We start from the raw sequence: 14,816 nt of genomic DNA, 5'->3' as shown, positions 1-14,816 counted from the left end.
CATAGAGAATTAATGCAGCACTGGCAGCGCAGTGCACCTCACTCATTCCTGGAGAACATTTCACATCCTTTCTTGGGATTTGTAAGGGTGCCAGCAGTTGGCCCCCACCATTCTGTTTGTTATCCATCATTCTGTGGATAGAGGATAACCTTTTGAGAAGGGACTACCCTTTTAATAAGGTCTAATGGGTTATGTGTCAATCATTTAATAAAAAATAGACCCTAATGGAAAGTCATTGCCCCTTTTACACAGGTATCACTGATTGGCACTTGTTTACTGAGCCTTTATAAGACTCCATTAATCGTTCAGCCGTACCTCACAAACCATTGCTGGAACGTTCATGCGGCCTTCCCAATGTATCATTATAGGCCAAACTTCACCTGTTTACATTGGGCGATGGGTGGACGATAACGATTTTATCGGCCTTACAACAGATCCCACCAACCAACAGATGATGGCTGATCAGCTGATCGCAGGTTCCTAAGAACTCTCATTTGCCTGATAATCGGCCCATGTAAAAGGGCCTTTAGCTACCTCTAAATGGGGCTACATTCTTCTGGGGGACCTATTATTGTGTCCAAACCAGAGCCTACCGGAAGATCTTCCAGTACTCTAGTGGGCCACTCCAACTCAGGTTGCAGGACATCTTAAAGAAATGTGTTTATTTATACATATATTGATCTCAAGCCAAGAACTGATCTCTACTAACACAATTTATAGTCTATCGATCATTGTGAAACAAAAACTTATCATTTGCATTTGCTGATGTATTCAGGCCTAAGTTATACTAGAGCTCTGTTTGCTGGAAATGTACTGACTATTCCAGTCAGAATATTCCGGATTTACATAATTCTTACTGTGGACTATTTCTAAATATACTTGACTCTCATTGTAAAGAGTGATCTATTTTTAAATTGATTTAATACGACCAGCTGAGACCGGGACGGACACCTCACCGCTGCCAAGATGCTTCTCCTTCACAGCTCAATATTGATTTGACATTCAACTAGAGGAACTTGGCATTAAAAGGCTATGGAAATCTTTGAACCCATTTTTTTTGCATTGGATATACTTTAACAAGTACATTTTAAGAAACCATATTTGCAAATGGTTTTTATTTACACAATTTTCCACATTTTTACATCTGCATTCACATAAGTAAATACTTAAAAGCAAGGTGGTCAATGCCATTCTGTCAGCTGATAGCTCAGACTGAAGCCCCTCTCTCTCCTCTTCTATATTCTAAGATAAAATCTATTGTTTTAAACACCTTCCCTCCATGTGATAGTCTATGCAATTCCTAATATGTGTTTGTCAATTGATTTACCAAAAATTACTCCCTACTCAGAAAACACAGCTTTAAAGTCTTGACCACTAGGTGTCTCCCTTTCCTGTAATCTATTTTCCTTTGCCTGTTGTTAGATTCAAAAATTTCTCTAGGAACAGACTCAGTGAGACGGATTACAGGAATTGGGGGAGAGGCTTATTATGTGCTCTCTGCAAAAGAGGATAGAGAGGGTACATGCTTGCATGCTGTTGGCATCCTCCAGAGGATCCACAACGTTCATGCTAAATAAGACTTTCCTCTCACCACAGCAGCAGCTGTGTCAGTGATTTGTGTAACCCCTTCCTTGCTGTGCTGCTGTTTTTTTCTTTTTCATTTCTGCTCAAATAGGACCTTGCAAAACCAGTGCATTAGTAACTGCTTCTCCCTCCACAAATGCCATCCATAGTACTGCACTGTGTAAATTATCAACCCAGCACCAACGCTTTCACAAGCACTAGTCCATGGCATAGCAGTAAGGAGAAGGTGCGGTGCTGTGAGGTGAGGTGAATAGACTGGCAACTAAAGGAGCAGGTCCTGTGTGTCTACTACTGCCAACAGTCCAGCTCCGGTCCCACAACTGCTATAGTGGGAATAAGAAATAGCTATTAACTATGGAGGGGGTCCTCAGGAGCTCAGTAACATCAGTGCGAGCACTAAAATCACATTGTCACCACTCTGAAGGGTTAATCTAAAAAAATGCAGTTTCTTTTTCAAATTTTTTTAAATGACAATTACACTGTAATGAAAAATTGTAAATTTGTTAACAGATTGAAACCAGCAGCTAATCACTTATCTGTGAAGTGCTGAAGTTCAAATGGTGAACAAGCTCTTTATACCCATGGACTTCCCTCTCTATTAACGGGGTACTCCAAAGGACAACAAATGTTTTCATATCAACTATTTACAAACCTTAATCTTTTCAGTTGCTGTATTCTTCAGCGGAAGTTGTGTAGTTCTTTCCAGTCACACCATAGTGTTCTCTGCTGACACCTCTGTTCATGTCTGGAACTGTCCAGAGTAGAAGCAAATCAGAAAACCTCTTCTGCTTTGGACAGTTCCTGACATGGACAGAGGTGGCAGCAGAGAGCACTGTGGTCAGACTGAAAAGAACTACACAACTTCCTCTGGAGTATACAGCAGCTGATAAGTACTGGAAGGATTAAGATTTTTATATAGAAGTAATTTACAAATCTGTTTAACTTTCCTGCACCAGTTGATTGGAAAACAATTGTTTTCCACCAAAAAAAAAAAAAAAAAACACAAAAAAAAACATTAATAGACATATTAAAGCCCCTATGTGACTAGACATATTTGACATGTTCCTGTCGACCCTGTATATTTTTGTGGAACCAGATCAATTGGAACCTCCCAACTCTGCTCAGACAGATGATGTCGGGGGAGGGAATGATCAGGCATGTTTAAATTCAACTTCCAAATTATTTTGTTCGTAGGGAAATAAGCTGTCACCAAATCAGTGACCTACCTCCTCTCCTTCGTTTCCAAACACACAAATGTTTGGCCAAGCCCAGACATGTTAGACATGTGTTGGCTAAACCTGCCAAATTGGGCAAACTGGATGACCACCTAATGTGTATGGGAGTCTCCCACCTTCCCCCCCTGCTGGCAGATGTCGGGGAAGAGAAGGATTGGATTTCAACTCCTTAATTCTTTTGTTCTTGTGGAGATAAGTTACAGCCAGAGAATTCAGAATATGAGCTTAAAGAGGTACTCCGCCCCTAGACTTCTTATCCCCTATCCAAAGGATAGGGGATAAGATGTCTGATCGCTGGGGTCCCGCTGCTGGGGACCCCCGTGAACTCCCTGCTGCACCCGGCGTTCGTTTAGAGCATTGGGTGCAACGCTGGAGGCTCGTGACATCATAGTCACACCCCGCTCGTGACATCATTGCCACGCCCCCTCAATGCAAGTCTATGGGAGGGGGCGTGACTGGCATAGGATGTCTGGGGTGCTATAGCTGAGATCACAGGAGTCCCCAGCGGCCAGACCCCCGCAATCAGACCTCTTATAAATAAGATGTCTAGGGGCGGAGTACCCCATTAAGGATCTATTCACACATACAGTATTCTGCGCATATTTAATGATGCAGATTTGGAACTGTGTTCAGTCATTTAGTTTACATTGAAAGCTGCAGCATCAAGAGATGCAGATTTGGAGTGAAAAGGTCATTTTACTTCACTCTGTGTTAGTGCTTCATCTAACATATCAGTCAGCATCTCGAAAAGGGTATGCCGATGTATACTGTAAGGGGTATTTCAGGATTTTTTTTTTAATTTGACTATGCTACAGGGGCTGTAAAGTTAGTGTAGTCCATAATATAGTCTCTGTACCTGTGTGTGACGGTTTTCTCACAATTCTTCTGTGATTTTCACCCCAATATTTATTTTTACCAGCATACAAAATGACTGTTGTCTCAGATTTTTCCCAGGTTCCAATGCGGCCGAGACCTGACTCACTAGTCAGCTGATGACAGGGAGCCTGTCTGCTTCAATGGGTGGAGCGATCGCTTGGTGGGAGAGAGATCAATCTGCAACTAATGCAACAGCTGTAGGCACCCTGTTTGAAAACCACAGGTCTTTTGAATGGATGCAGCTCATTTATGTTTCAATGGGTGGGGTGGCTAATGTGTTGGAAGGAGGAAAATGGAATTATGGGATTTGTAGGCAAAAGAAGAAAACTCAAACAGGAAATACCAGTTCACAAAAAGCTAACCACTGTATTGTGTAATCTCACAGCATAGCCATTTAGCCCCGACAAGCGCAGATCTTTCCTAAGCATGTCCATTGCTGTCTGCCAGGTACATACTAAAATCACCTCATGGTGGAGAACCCCTTTAATATCATTCATTTCAATTGTCAGGCCGGAGTCACCTAGTTACTTTGTTGGTGGATGTATATGCTATTATAAGCAGTCTGGACAATGCAGCAGACCTTGGATACACCACAAAGTGACTCACTCAGTGACTCTGTTGGGCCAATGAAAGGAATGGCATCCGTTGCCCTCTGTTACAGTATACATCTGCATCTCCTTTTTCAGCAGGATGACATTGGATACTTCTGATGGAAGCACTAACGAATTGTGGACCTAGCCTTATATTTTCTCACCCTTTTAAGGGGGGTGGAGGATGCCTGCTCAAGTTCCAATCATAATGAAAGTTGGTCTTTATCCGAACACCCTTGTCCTTGTGTCCTCTCAGTTCGAGAACAATGATCATACAATAATTCTACTCCTAAACTGCTGGTATTAGCCACCACATGCTTGTCCACACTCCATCATCTGTCTTGCTCCATTAGCTCGCCGTGGGTAGTCACTGGCCTGCCAAGTGCTATACATAATGGCCTAACGGTTTTGCTTACTATGTTCTACGTTATGAGACAAAATAATGTGACAACTACAAATCTTCCACCGTAGACAGACCCTGGGCCCATTTCATCACACAATTCTATATTAAATGAGCTGAGGTCGGCTTAATAGCAACTTTCTAAGGGGTGGACTGCTCATGTGGGATAGCCAATATAGCTTGGTTTTCAGTTCCCAGTCTCTAATTCCTCCTCAATTTCCCTCCTTATGTTATTATGAGGTCTCCAGGGGGGTCATTACCCGTAAGTTATGATTAATCTCTTACTCAGCACAAACAAAATCAAATCAGCGCGGCGGCTCCCTTCGGCCTCTCAGAGTCCACCTCTCATTAAATCCTGTGCTTTACTGTACGCCGGGTGCTACGGGGAGCGATCAGGAGATACAGCACTTTAGGACGTGACGTTGGAAACTTTTGTTAGGTGTTTAATTTTTGCTGCAGGGATGGAACCATTTGTTTTATTACTGGAATATTTGAGTTGATCGTGACAAGTTATTAGGCTCTGGATATGGAAAAAAATCTTGTCGAGTGCCTTAAAATAGAAACTCATTATGTATTTCTTACATATAAGTTATTTCATAAAAATTTTAAGGTGAATATGATAGACAGAACTAACATGTGTCGAAGTCTTCACTCATTCCTGGCGCAATAGTCTAGGGGTAGTAGACCATCTAATGTGTATTGAGGGCCATCTGACTGTTCCGTCAACAGATGGTGTTGGAGGACAGAAGGGTCGTGTATGTTAAATTTCAACTACCTAAGTCCGGTGAACTGGTGCTAGAAAGTTAAACAGATTTGTAAATTGCTTCTATTAAAAATTCTTAATCCTTTCAGTACTTTTTAGCAGCTGTTTGCTACAGAGGAAAATCTTTCTTTTTTTAATTTCTTTTTTGTGTTGTCCACAATGCTCTCTGCTGACACCAGATGCCCGTAACAGGAACTGTCTAGCGCAGGAGAAAATCCCCATAGCAATCCTATGCTGCTCTGGTCAGCTCCTGACATGGACAGAGGTGTCAGCAGAGAGCACTGTGGACAACACAAAAAAGAAATTCAAAAAGAAAAGAATTTCCTCTGTAGCATACAACTGCTAAAAAGTACTAAAAGGATTAAGATTTTATAATAGAAGTAATTTACAAATCTGTTTAACTTTCTGGCACCAGTTCATAAAAAAAAAAAAAAGTTTTCCACTGGAGTACCCCTTTAACCCCCATTTCTCCATTTTGAACACGAACACTGGTCTGAGGTGAAGTGGAAGTGTATGAGAGATAGTTGACCAAGTAAGCGTTTGTCCAACAACTATCATATGTGTATGGCCACCTTTAGACTAGTGGTCTCCAAGCTGTTCATCCATTGGCTGTCTGGGCATGCTATGAGGTATAGCAGTAGAGTTGTGGTTGTAGAGTTTGGAGACCACTGGTCTAGACCTATCCACCACAAACAACATGTGTTAAGTAAACCTATGCTAGGGCTGGCCTTAGGGGTTGTACCTGCTGGTACCTTAGGAGGATCTCTGCTGGAAGGGGCACCGTTATGTCCTGTTCCCAGAGGGTCCTGACACAAAATGCACCAATTGACCTGGTACACAGCCTCTGATACATGACCATCTGTACGTTTGTATTATTTAAGCACTGTATGGCAGTAGTGGCACTGTAGTACATTGTTCTGGAAGTTATGGGATTTGGTCAATATATGACACTTATTTGAGCATCATAATACATGGAGCTTTAAAAGATTATATTTGCACAACATAGAGAGGGATTAGGCAGCCAACTTTACTGCAAAATACACCATTACATGTATGGCAAGCCCTAAATGTAGCCTTAGTTTCATATCTCCTTATTGACTCTCCCTACTAACATTTGGCCACAGCATTTTTTGGCCCCCAAAAAATGGCATACAGCAAGTATAAAAAACACCCAGTGAAATCCCAGCCATATGGTGTTTTTTTTTCTTTCTTGGGTTGACTTTTTGGGGTCAGTGGCATTTTTCTAACACACAGCATACTCTCACTAGTTGGTGCCGTTTTTCCTCACGTAGACCTCTATAGGTTAAAAAAAAAACACATAAAAATGCAAAATGTAAATGCATTTGTGTGTGTTTTTTTTTTTTATCAGGGCTAGCGTAAGCCTCTGTGAGGGTATGTGCAGACTGCGGAATCTCCTCTCGCTGAGTGGAGATTCCGTCTGGCAGGCTCCCGGCGAAAATACTTGGCGGTAGGACCGTGTGGCTCTGTGCGGTCATCATTGATGGTTATGCAGTGTTCGCGGACTTTTGCGCAAAGAATAAACATGTTCTTTCTTTGCGCGCAACAATTTCAGCAGCGGAATTGTACACCGCTGAAATTCCGCAGTGTGAACAGGTATCGCGGAAGACCCATTCACACAGATGGTAACATTCACTGTGCGGAATTCCAGTCGCAGTCTCACAGAGTTCAGCGAGAATTCCGCAGTGTGAACATACCCTAATAAATCTGGTGCATTTGAAGATTTTCCATCTAGGTTTGTACTAAGAATGAGGCAGTTTTAGTACATCTGGGTTGTTGTCTTGCACAAGTAGCTCAATATACTGTGGTTTGGTGCAGCCAAGGATGCCTAGTTATACTGCTTCACATTGTTTTTTTTTTTTAATATCCTTTTAGACTTGACAACCTAATTTTTTGAAGAGCACTTAGTTGACAGCAAACACGGAAATGTGTCTCTCCTTTTGGAAACACTTGGACAGCACTCACTGAGATAATACTACAATAATGCATTATTTTTATAGAGAACTTGTGGTTCAATTTACATCTGATAAAAGAATACTCCAAAAGTGGGAAATTACACTGTCTGAAGAGAGAGGAGAATGTCAGCTTTCATAAGAAAGTGCTGCACAAGTACTGTATTTTCCAAGGCTATCCTTAAGACTTTAGGGGACGGTGGTGTAAATACAATAGTTTTCTTGGTTCCATCAAAGACATTTTAGGCAGATCAGGAAACATTGAACAAGAAAAATACATTGCAAAAGAACATGAACCGAAAAGTGAACAATCATAAAATAATTTTTTTGCATGTCTACCATCATCGATGGATGTATATAGTGTCAGACTAAGGGTACCCATACACAAAAGAGCAAAGTTAGGCAAACGTTCCAATATTATCATGACTGGTGATATTATGTAAATTGGGTTATGCTGACTCTACCTGGGAGATGATGTTGGGGGAAACAATAATCAGCTTTAGGGCAGCATCTTATTTCCCTCTTTCTTTGCATACTTGTGTATAGGGAGGACAATAGAAATCACCATCAGTTGAGCAGTCACTGAACAGTTATTGAAGGTGTGTGGGGACCTTAAAGTACTCTGGGCCCACCTGAAGAAATATTCCTGAGAGCCCGCCCTACAGCTATAAAGAACAAGTGATGGCCCAGTATCCTTCTGTACAATCTATGGTCCTTTTCAGGTGGACTCAGACCTAGTCCCCTGGCCCCACACTCCTCAGGACTCTGGTTATGTGATTGTTCCTACAAATGGTCAAAGGGGTTATCCACCACAAGCTGATTTTAGTACATACCTGGCAGACAGTAATGGACATGCTTAGGAAGGATCTGCGCTTGTCTTGGGGCTAAATGGCTATGTTGTGAGATTACCATAACACTGTGGCTAGCTTTTTGTGAACTGGTATTTCCTGTTTAACTTTTCTTTTTTTTACTACAAATCCCACAATTCCACTTTCCTCCCTCCCACACATCAGCCACCCCACCCATTGAAACATAAATGAGCTGCATCCATTCAAAAGACCTGTGTTTTCCAATCAGGGTGCGTACAGCTGTTGCATTAGTTGCAGATTGATCTCTCTCCCACCAAGCGATCTCTCCACCTATTGAAGCAGACAGGCTCCCTGTCATCAGCTGACTAGTGAGTCAGGTCTCGGCCGCATTGCAACCTGGGAAAAATCTGAGTCAACAGTCATTTTGTGAGAATTGTGAGAAAACCAAAGAACCCGACATAACTTCATTTCGCCTATTTCCTGTCTGAAGATTGGAATGCGGACCCCTTTGGCTTACTATCCTTTAAGGCTAAAGGTACCTATCAAGAAGAAGAGTTCCTGCCCGAGGCGCCCAGCATGGCTCCCATATACCAACCAGGAACAAGCAAAAAGTCTGCAGAAGTGCCCAGGCCTACTCCTGGCATTGAGGAGGTTTGGCTTGCTCATCGAGCACCAACTAAAGTGCCTCGACCTACTCCTGCTGAGGAGGAGGTTTGGCTGGCCCAACACAGGCACCAACACTTTGTCCCCTAGTGGCACAAGCTGCTGCAGTGCAGATGGTAGTCACTGTGAGTCCTACCATTATTGACGTTACCTTGTCAAGAGTCAGTCCTTTAGAGGGGGCACAGTCACATGGTCCCCGCTATATGTCGCAACCTCGGAAGCAATCCATCAGGCAAGGCTGGGATGGCCAATTCCCAGGATAAAGCTCACATGTGATAATGTTGTTTCTATCTGCCATTAAGTCGTGATTGGTTGTGGAAGTACCACTGTTGTTTTATAGGTTCTACGTAACGTTGAAGAAATGTGCCTGGTGGACTAACCAAGAACTAATTGCAAGCATTCTGCGTAAGTTTAAATTTATGTGAAGTCAGCGATGCACCACTGATGTACTTCCGGCCGGCAGCCATATTTCCTTTATAGTGGGCTATGGCAATATGGCTGCCGGACGGAAGTACTGTAACCAAGGAAGGTGCCAGTGACCAGGTGACTTGGAAGTGACCTATAGGACTCCCCCAAAAGTCCTCCTATATATAAACTAAGGGAGGAGTTAGCTAGCTCCCTTGAGTTCCAGTCTTTGCTGAGTATAGAACAGTCAAGACCTGAGAGTGTCTGGTGTCCTAAAGAAACCCAAGGCCTAGCTTTTGGTCACAGCTTTTGGCACACTATGGGTCGGGTCTCCGGCGGATCTGTGGCGTATTTTACATATTCTTTACGTGTCACCCTACCCTGTGGTGTTTTTTCCTCTTGAGTGGCCTCTTTTAGGTCAATGGCAGTTTTTTTTTTTTTTAACATGGAGCGTGCTCTTACAAGCTGGTGGCGTTTTTCCTTTCCTATACTTTTATAGGTTGAAACAAACACGTTAAAAAATGCACATGTAAATGTGTGTGTGCACTTTTTGACATTTGTTCAGGACATTAAAAAGGTTATTAAAAAGTGTGTCTGAAGGAAGCCTAATAGTTGGTCTAAACATAGACTAGACAGTCTACAGATGCACCAGGCATTAGCTTGTAGACAGTGATCTGCTCCTGTCTCAAGGGCAGATACTCAAATTTGGGTCTGGAATTTAGATGTTTTCTTTTGCACTGCCTACCCCTTCTGTAGAACTGCTGGCCCAATCATGCTATACATCTATGCAACTCTGTCAATTGGTGAGGGTCTGGGAGGCAAAGGGAATAGTAGGAGATGTAGATTAGTCAGCTTTATCCACATAAAACAGGGAAATCTCTTTAGTACATATTAAAGGAGTAGTGTGGTGGGACTTGTTATGCTCCTATTGTGCCAAGGCTGCAAAAAGTAAAAAACAAACATTGACTCCCCTTCCACCATTCCCCCATTGTGGCGCTATCGGTCTTCGGTCCTTTGGTCCCGGTCTCCTTTCTACTTCCATGTGACCAGACCGTCACACAGCAGTCAGCGTATTGGGCATAGAAATTTCCCACCTCAGCTGGTGATAGGCTGAGCGCAGTGTCATGTAAGGAGCCTGGGCAGCAGGGAGAATGCGGGGCCCAGGCTCCTTATGTGACAGTGCGCTCAGCCTATCACCGGCTGAAGAGGGACATATCTATGGCTGGCGATACGCTGACCTCCGTGTGACGGTCCGGTCACATGGAAGTAGGAAGGAGACCAGTGCCGGAGAACTGAAGACTGATAACGGGGATCGGTGTTAAAGGGGTTATCCACGAAAAAACTTTTTTTTATATATATCAACTGGCTCCAGAAAGTTAAACAGATTTGTAAATTACTTCTATTAAAAAATCTTAATCCTTTCAGTACTTATGAGCCGCTGAAGTTTAGTTGTTCTTTACTGTATAAGTGCTCTCTGATGACACCTGTCTCGGGAACTGTCCAGAGTAGAAGCAAATCCCCAAAGCAAACCTCTTCTACTCTGTGCAGTCCCCGAGACAAGCAGAGATGTCAGCAGGGAGCACTTTTGCCAGACAGAAAAGAACAACTCAACTTCAGCAGCTGATAATTATTGGAAGGATAAAGATTTTTTAATTGAAGTAATTTACAAATCTGTTTTACTTTCTGGAGCATGTTGATATAAAAAAGAAAAGTTTTTTTCTGGAATATCCCTTTAATGTTTCTTTTTTTAGTTTTTGAAGCCCGGGAACAATAGGAGCATAAAAAGTCTCACCACACTACTCCTTAAAGACTGGAAATGCACTTTAACGCCTGTGCTCCTAACAGACCTTTATTTTGATATATATGGCAATACCAGACCAAGTATTCATTGTTTAAATTCTTATATAAGGATCAGTATACTTGAACCATAGTTATTTTTTTCTTTGTTCCTTTTCCAGACAGTATTTGCTGGAAACAGAGCTCTACACCTTGACTTTTTGCTGCTTGAGTTTTGATTGACATCTGCTTTGTTGTAACCCTACAAGGCTGAGCGACTATTTTTATACAGTATATACTATTAAAATGTTATTGCCATCTGTGTAAGAGAATAATGTAGGCATAATGTAGGCATCTGAAAGATTTGTAATGCTGTACTGTGGCATGGGTGTACGGTGAAAACATGCAAAATGGTTTCTGTCCTCCTGTATCTTTTATACTAAACATTACTGGGCCTACAAGAACCCTGTGTGTACCCTATGTCTTCCATGGCCATGAAGAATAGCATTGATAAAATTGCTGTAGACTTTGGGAGACAAAATACTCAAAGAGCTCATATTTGCCATAGATTTTAATTGGACAGCAAGAAAAATCATCCAAAAAGTTTGGCACCCAAATTTTTTTTTAGCTGGTCCTGATATTTGGAGAAGGGATGCTTTTCCACTGGGCCTCATGGTATACATTTCCTTCTTACACTAGTCTGGACATATTTTGCAATACTTTATAACATTTTCCTATGTTTTTTACAGTTCGTAGTACTATAACTGCATCATACCACTCCTATACAAACACATATAGAGGTAGGAACCTTCCAAATGGAAGAGGGGAGCAGGAGCTGGCTGTGGTCCAGCCTCTTTTCTGAGAGGAGATGGAAAGAAGGAGAGTCAAGATTTAGCCTCTCTTGTGAGAGGAAGTATTGAGGCTTCCTCTCGGTGTTAAAGTCAGCTTGTCCATGAGAAAAGGAGAGAATTGTGTCATAGGACAGCCTCGGACACTTACAGCTCCTGCTAAGAATTCTGAATGAGCTTGGGGTCGAAATTGTTCCTGCTAAGATTATAGACCTTCCCCTAACTAGTCCTATTCGGCAAGTAAACTGGAACGTAGTGAAGGAGTTTTTAGACTCCCTTTATAGGAAGAACTTTACTGGATTCTACCGGGATTCAGTTACTACAGGCTAGAATAACATGGACCAGCTCCAGATACCATGGGAGCGCCTACGTTGTAGGACACCCTACTTCAGCCAACAGCCTGCCTGTTATCCTGTTAAAAAAAAACTGTGCTTACATTGTGGATGAATTTATAGTAAAAGAACAATGGGGGGAATTTACTAACTGCTGCGTTTTGGTACGCCCCATTTCCAGTCCACTGAATTTACTAAGAGCCACACGCCTTAGTAAATGTATCTTCATTTAGCAGCACAGCAATGGGGACTATGTGTACACCCCTAAAATGTTGGTACATAAGGCCTCAGATGGAAATATGGTTTTATAAGCAGCTGACTGTGTCTTACTGTACAGAATTGTTTCTGAAATGAATTATTTAGAGATTGCACTAATCCATTAAGCAACTCTAGTATATAAAATGTACCGTAAATCAAACCAGCGCTCAAGGCTATCCTCCACCACGTGTCCGCGCTATTAATAATTAACCTTTTCAAACAGCAGCCGTTTTCAAACACTGTTCATCGATTTCTATTCCTGAACTCATGCCTCGCTTTATGGCACGTTCTTGCTTCCTTATGTAATATGCCCATAGCTTCTGGATAGTTCAAATGCCTTCACCATTGTAAAGTTATATCCAGAATAACATTAGCTGGTGTATTATCCTTAATACAGTACTACCCTGGAGATCCATGCATCATCACTGTATTTTCTAACCAATGCACCAAATAAAATTGATAGCTATCTTCTAATATATACTTATACCCCCCCCCCCCAACATTTCAATCCTCCAGGGTGGGGCATTTTAAGTCCCACCCTATCTCCACCCAAGATCAGCACAAGAACGCCTCTTTTTATGCAAATCTCTACAAGCTTTTCTTTTTGAGGACCATGAGACAGTCCCACGAAAACAGATCTGTTGACATTCGAAGGGAACAATCTTGCAGGAGTATTTTAATCATAAAGTTGCAGGAGCACAACCCGTCAATAGGTAGGGGAGGGGCAATATGTCATCCGGCCCCAACAAATTCCTAAAGAAAGTGACTGATGAAGTATTAGTTCCTATCCTGTTATGGTCCTATCAGAGTAGATAGGACCATAAAGCTGGCAATGTTTTTTGTATCATAGTTGCACTGCAGGTGCATAAAAACTACTGGTTTGAGCATTCGTAGGGTGGGCACACTGACATGGGTAATTCTATAAGAAGTGTATTGCAGTATCATTTGTTCTAAACCAATCAAAGGAGATGTGCACTGTGGTAGCCCATGGGCGGTGTATGGTAGTTGGGGTGTTGTTTCGGTAGATGAGGGGTTAATGTTAACCCTATAGTTCGTGATGCCAGGCTGAGGGCTAGTATGCTGAGGTAATTCTCCAGCCTATCGCCGCCCTTCCCAGTAGCGACAGGTGCATGCATAAAATGACTGAAGGGCCACAAGGTAGTTGAACTTGAACTTGGATAGCTTTACTTAAATGCTTGTGGTACATCCAATAAACAGTAACAGTCTCAGGAATACAGTCTCTATACAGTTCAATGACAGTTGTTGCGGACCTTGACTTCTCTTGAAAGTCTCTGAATTAGGGTAATTTGCGAAGATCCGTCCAGATTAAGGGTTAGATTAGGTCCGGTGATCTTGCAGAGTGTTTAGGGATTGATACACTCACAATTCTGAATAGATCAGCCATAGCCGCAAGGCTCGGGCCTAACTCACTGCGGAAGACAGCTGCACAGATCCTGCTCGTTTGACAGCCCGGGAACAAGAGAGCGAGCAATGGCCGCCGCTCCCTTATGTGGATAGGGGCAGAGCCATTTCTGATTGGTCCGATTAACTGTCACTCACCGTTACAGGGAGTTATGGGAAGAATACATCATAGGGACCTCCAAAGGTCCTTAAGCAAAAAAAAAAAACATACATATCTTTTGCAAATTGGTATTGTGAAGATTGGGACTAATATGGAATATTTGCAAGTTTATCACACTGTAGGTACTTGTGTTGGGTTTATAATATATTGATATATTGATCGCTATATCTATACTCATATACTTTTGCTAAAATGCTAGAGATGCTATTACAGAAGAACTTTGCTTTCCTTAATTCAAAACATTTCAGCTGCTTTTTGCACGTAATCAAGAACCTTGAGATGGAGATTATGGAGGCAAGAAGTCTAAACATTGGGCTTTGTGAAAAAATGCAGAAATCTCCAGCTATAGGGCTTGCAAAATAAAGACTTATGCTACGCCATGCTCAAATGACTAATCAGCATATAGAATGATGCATAGTTTTACCCATATACGCTATCTGCTCGTGACTCCGAATAGAGGCCTTGAGACGACTCCATGTGGGAGTAGAAAGACTAAACATCTGACGAACAGAGAACTTTTGCAAATAAATTAATGGACACTAGATATGCTAATATATACGGACAAAATATTTGAACAACCAATCAAACTGTAACATATTAATTGTGATGTCATAACTAACCCTCCCTAAACCTCCTTCTTTGCACAATGTAAAAACCAACTGTTTTTCCTGAATTAAAAGAGAGCTCCCTAGGGTCTCTACCGAGAAGGGAACTCATACCAACCT

At 42.1% G+C, this 14,816-nt stretch overlaps 1 protein-coding gene across 7 annotated transcripts in view; it reads left to right on the top strand.

Moving 5' to 3' along the window:
- Positions 1-14,816, top strand: part of SHANK1 (SH3 and multiple ankyrin repeat domains 1) — a 518,963-nt gene that overhangs the window by 218,761 nt on the left and 285,386 nt on the right. The gene's annotated exons all lie outside the window — the stretch shown is intronic.

The sequence above is a fragment of the Hyla sarda genome, chromosome 10 (assembly GCF_029499605.1).
Source record: "Hyla sarda isolate aHylSar1 chromosome 10, aHylSar1.hap1, whole genome shotgun sequence".
NCBI classification, from domain to species: Eukaryota; Metazoa; Chordata; class Amphibia; order Anura; family Hylidae; genus Hyla; species Hyla sarda.
This window is presented reverse-complemented; position numbering and strand designations above follow the sequence as displayed.